This window comes from Curcuma longa, chromosome 1 (genome assembly GCF_044706935.1).
Source record: "Curcuma longa cultivar G26 ecotype Majalengka, Jawa Barat chromosome 1, ITB_CL_G26_1.1, whole genome shotgun sequence".
Classification (NCBI taxonomy): domain Eukaryota; kingdom Viridiplantae; phylum Streptophyta; class Magnoliopsida; order Zingiberales; family Zingiberaceae; genus Curcuma; species Curcuma longa.
Window position 1 is genome coordinate 1,515,893 of NC_133861.1, and position 5,495 is coordinate 1,521,387.

Below are 5,495 nucleotides of genomic sequence, written 5' to 3' on the forward strand. Positions count from 1 at the left end.
CAGTGGTGACATTGTGATTGGTAAGGTGACAGAGTCAGGAGAAGATCATTGTATCAAACTAAAATTCACTGAAAAAAAAAATGGTCCAAAAAGTAGTGCTTTCTGCAAGTGATGAAGGAAAGAAGTTTGCAGTTGTTACTTTGAGAAGGTTCGATCACCTTGTTGAGGGGACGAATTTTCTAGAATGCATGGTCAGAAAGGTGTTGTTGGTTTCCTAGAAACACAAGAGAGTTTTCTTTTCAGATGTGAAGGTATAGTTCCAGACATTGTTATAAACCCTTATGTTTTTCCAACTCGGCAGACTCCTGGTCAGCTTCATGAAGCTGCATTGGGAAAAGGAATTACATGTAGAGATTCTACAAGATATGCTACGCCGTTCTCGACTGCTTCAGTTAATGACATTGCAGATCAGTTGCATAGGACCTTAACTAGTGAATCTTGCTACATATGAGGAGGCCCCAGTACGGATTCTAGATCGCAAAAAGTGTCAGTTATGGAGGAAGACCATCTGGCTCGTTAAAGTTTGATGGCAGCATCATTCTGATGAGGAGACTACCTGGGAGCTCCAGGATATGACTCGAGCTCGATACCCCCACCTCTTCACTTGAGGTAGGTGTGTAGTTACGTTCAACAACTAAACATCATATCTATTATTAGTATTTGCTTATAGTAAATGTCGAAATTTGGGGACCAAATTTTTATTAGTGGAGGAGAATGTAAAATACGGTTAAAATAATAATAAATAAATAAATAAATAAAATTAAAGAATAGGGTTAACGGATTCGGGTTGAAAACCCGAACCCATTAGGAATCCGTTAATAACGCGCGACTCCTCCTCTTCCACCCGGTGCGTTTCTTCTCCAGCCACCCGCGACGCCGGTTTTCCCTTCTCGCGAAACTGCTGCCGTTTCCTTTCTTCTTCGCGTGAAACCGACGCCGCTCCTCTTCCTTTTCTTCTTCTTCTTCCCTGCCGCGGCCTCTCCTCTCTTTCTTCACTTCGTCGCTTACAGCCAGGGAAGGAACAGACTTCTCCCTCTCCCTCTCTCTGTGAACCCTAGCCGTAAACCGCTGCCGCCATCCGACGCCACTCCGCCGCTGTCTTCAGTCGTCCGGGTGCCGTCGTGTGGAGAAGGAGTCGACACTGCCTTCTCCTCCCTCTCCTCTCCCCCTTCTTCCTTCTTCGGCAATTTTCCTTCCAACCGCGACAAAGGAGCAGGGGCGAGATCGAAGTTTTCTCCTTCCCACTATTCTGGTGACGTTGGATTAACAACTAAGTCGCCATGTTGCCGTCGTTGTGCTCGGGATCTCACTGTTCGTAAACCAGAGAGGTGAGGTCCTGTTTCCATTTGGGTTGCTATTACTGGGTTAGAACATATCTGAATTTGATGAGGCTACAGGATTGGAACAGATCTGATCTGTTGGGGCAGCAAACGGCGTGTAGCAATAGGAAAACCCAGCATCTGGGTTGGTTTAGGGCAAACGACTTTGAGGTAAAAATCGCTATGATTATTCTTATTGAACTTGGATTACTGATGGTTATTATTTCGAGTTGGACAATGAAGTGTGTAAATTATAGCTACGAATTCAAAATAAGTATTCTGTTGTGAGTACCATTTGCTTAGAAGTGTGTTAAAAAGTTAGCTATTTTAATGAAAACAGTTTGATGCCCATTTAGATTGGATGAAGTGCAGTAATCCCAATTCTTTGATAGAACATGATTATGGGGATGCATTTCCTTATGGAGAGATGATATGGGTTGGGATGAATCCTAATTGATTTAGGTTAATTCTTGATTCGGTTAGGTTAAATTGGGATGAGATTAAACAAATCTTAATAAAAGGCTAGGATTTTATTAAATGGGAATGTCTATATATATATCATTGTAATTAGAAATGTTATTTATTCTAATTACAGGATATTGAATCAGATCTTTGGACGGAGGTTCTTTTCGGACATGAACCAGTTTCGAAGGCGGGTATCTTATCTTATCTTTTTAGATAAGTTATTTGACATGTATAGTTTTGCTATAGCTAGTAGTAATTCTGTTTATGCTTTTATATATGCCCTGGTATATCACTACTTGCTCATATATGTTGTATATCATTCTTACCTGATACCTGTTTAGTTCCTTAGCATATTGATACTTGCCATGCTTATATAGGTTCATCAAAGTAGTGATATACCGTTCTTTATTGGGCATTGTCTATCCACTAGATATACCTTGTATGCATTAGCGTCATGCACCATCCTTGCATGATTGCATGCTGGCGGTCGTCGACTCCTTTGTAGTTGAGTCCGTCGCCAGTTACATGATCTGCACACACTGCCACTCATGGGTTAGTGGTACATCAGGAGAGTGTGTGCAGTTGCTCTGTCAAGGCTCCGCTCGGCCGCTCAGGGGTAGTGGTTCCGCAGCGTGGTAGCATGACAGGGATCCCTCCTTCGCATCGTGAGACGAGGAGATGAGAGCTTTGCTCCCCCATATGACTTGGGGCAGGAGGATAGGTGTACTCCGACAGCATCCTGTCCACTCGGTCACTCAGGAGCAGTGATGGCAGAGTGCACAGTTGTCACAGCCCTACCCACTCGACCTCACCATCGTGGTGACGGTGGCTGACTGGCGTCAGGGGTGACCATGTCATTGCATCATGTGCATACTGCATGGATTGCATTTATGCTTGCTGCATTTTGGTTGTTGCATATGTTTGACATGCACATACAGGAGGCCTGATGCATTTCGGTAGGAGATTCTGGTATGTACAACTCTTCCATTCTTCCAGTTTTGCATTTCTTACTATCCTTTCAGGAGACTGTACTGTTATGACTATTACTGCTAGGGATAGTTTACTATACATGTCTATTAGATATCCGCTGGGTTCTTTGAACTCATCCCGTTGGCTTATTTCTTTTCAGGTTGATGTCAGTCTAGAGAGCTGCCCTGCTAGTCCCCTGTCGAGATGACCTCGACCATTTGGGTTTTCACTATGTTTTCGATATTTGTGTCGGTACTGGTTCTAGATAGTATGTGTCTACTTATACATGTTTGATTTTAGTGTTTTTGTTATAGTTGCGAGTTGTGGACCTTATATAGTGTTTGTTATGCACTTTTGACATGTGTTGTTTATAGATTGTGGCCGTGTAGGCTTATTTGTGACCTTGTAGGTCTTATGATAGATATGTATCCAGGGAAATGACAATTGTTACAGGGGAGATGCTGCTGAAATTTTCGGGCAGCCATCTCCCGGGGCGTGACAACAATGATGATGATGACATTTCTGAGGACATTGATGATAGAGCTTCTAGTGGCAGATCTGGTCATGTTAGAATTGGTGGAAGAAGAGGAAGGGCAAATGAATATGTTGATAGAAACTTGGGCAATATCAAGATGAAGATTCCTTCATTTCAAGGCAAAAGTGATCCAGATGTATATTTAGAGTGGGAAAAGAAAGTGGAATTAGTGTTTGATTGTCACAACTACTCTGAAGAAAAGAAGGTAAAACTTGCTGCTGTTGAGTTTATTGATTATGCTATTATTTGGTGGGATCAAATTATTCTAAGTAGGAGAAGAAACAAAGAAAGACCTATTGAAACATGGGAGGAGATGAAATCTATAATGAGAAAGAGGTTCATTCCCTCACATTACTATCGAGATTTGTACCAAAGATTACAAAGTCTAACACAAGGGTCCAAGACTGTGGAGGAATATCACAAAGAGATGGAGATTGCCATGATTCGAGCCAATGTGGAGGAGGACCGAGAAGCAACTATGGCACGATTTTTACAAGGGTTGAATCCAGAAATTGCAAATGTAGTGGAGTTGCAACATTATGTGGAGCTTGAAGATATGGTGCATATGTCCATGAAAGTTGAAAGACAACTCAAAAGGAAGGGTTCAATCAAGCATGGGCAAAGTCATAATTCATCGTAAAATTTCTCCATCCCAAGAATAGCGGAGTTTTGACGATGAATTATGTAGCATGCTTTGAATGAGAGCTTGGGTAGATGAACATTCCTGTAACTCTCTTTTTATATTGTTCAAGTTCTTGCAAGTTACTAAAGATATATCAGCAAACTTCATTTGGTTAGGAAGGTGAGATAAAGGATCAGCTACTGTATTCTGTTCCTTTCTTATAAATGATTTCATAATCATATCTCAAGAGTCTCTTTATCCATTTTTGTTGATCCATGTTAGAGACACGTTGATCTAAGATGAACTTAAGCCTCTATGGTCAGTTCGTATTTGAAAGCGTCGGTCAAGGAGATAGGGTCTCTATTTTGTAATAACATATATGATAGCTAACATTTCTTTGTTGTAGATAGACATTTATTGATGTAGGAGAGATAGTGCCTTGCTAATAAAAGCTAATGGTCGCCTGTCTTGTATAAGAACCGCTTCGATTCCAACTCTGTATGCATCGGCTTCAATAACAAATAGTTTATTGAAATCAAGTAATGCAAGAACGGGTGTTGTCATCATTGCCTCCTTTAATTTCTGAAATGTTTCTTCTACTTCAGGACATCATCTAAATGTATCTTTCTTTAATAAAACTGTTAGTGGAGCATTGATCTTTCTATACTTTTTTATACGTTTTCGATAATAATCTGTGAGATCCAGAAAATCACATAATGCCTTGATATTCTTTGGGATGGATCATTCCTTCCTAACTTGTATTTTGGAGGAATCAACAACTACTCATTTTTAGCTTACAATATGACTAAGGTATTCCACCTTAGTTGTCCTAAAGTTGCACTTATATTTTTTTACAAAAAGAGAATGCTCATGCAAAAAAGTGAGTACCTTATAAAGGTAGTGCAAATGATCCTCAAATGATGAACTATAAATAAGAATGTCATCAAAGAAAATCAACATAAATTTACGAAGATAAGACCTGAAGATATCGTTCATCAAACTTTGGAAGGTGGAAGGTGCATTCGTTAAGTCAAACGACATGATTAAAAATTCATAATGACTCTCATGGGTTCGAAAAGCTGTTTTCGAAATATCTAACTAATGGATTCTTATTTGATGGAAGCATGAGCGAAGATCCAACTTTGAGAAAAATTAGGCATCTCCTAATTCATCAAGTAATTCATCAATGACGGAGATGTGATACTTATCTTTTATTGTAATTTTATTGAGTGCATGGTAATCCATGCACATTTGTCAAGTTCCGTCTTTCTTTTGTACAAGCAGTACTGGGGAAGAATATAAACTTACACTTCGGCAAACGATACCAGCTTGAAGCATCTCCTGTATAATTTTCTCAATTTCCTCCTTTTGAATGTGAGGGTAGCAATAAGGCCTAACTAACATTTGCTAGTGCACTCCTGGGTATTAGAGATATATAATGATCACGTGAACGGGATGGAGGAAGTTCTTTCAGCTCAACAAATAACTTGAAAAATTTTGAAAGGAGTGTCTTTAATTCTTGGAAATTATATGATGTACTGATGTGGGTGGTTTTGAGATGTTTTATTTATATATTTTTTATTCC

General features: G+C 39.8%; 1 long non-coding RNA gene across 1 annotated transcript; it reads left to right on the top strand.

Annotated features, from left to right (window-relative positions):
• Positions 1 to 1,314: 1,314 nt before the first annotated feature.
• LOC141843917 (uncharacterized) lies at positions 1,315 to 1,980 on the top strand. Its single transcript, XR_012603097.1, has 3 exons — positions 1,315 to 1,328; positions 1,398 to 1,490; positions 1,915 to 1,980. It is a non-coding gene; the product is annotated as an uncharacterized LOC141843917 (long non-coding RNA).
• Positions 1,981 to 5,495: the final 3,515 nt, after the last annotated feature.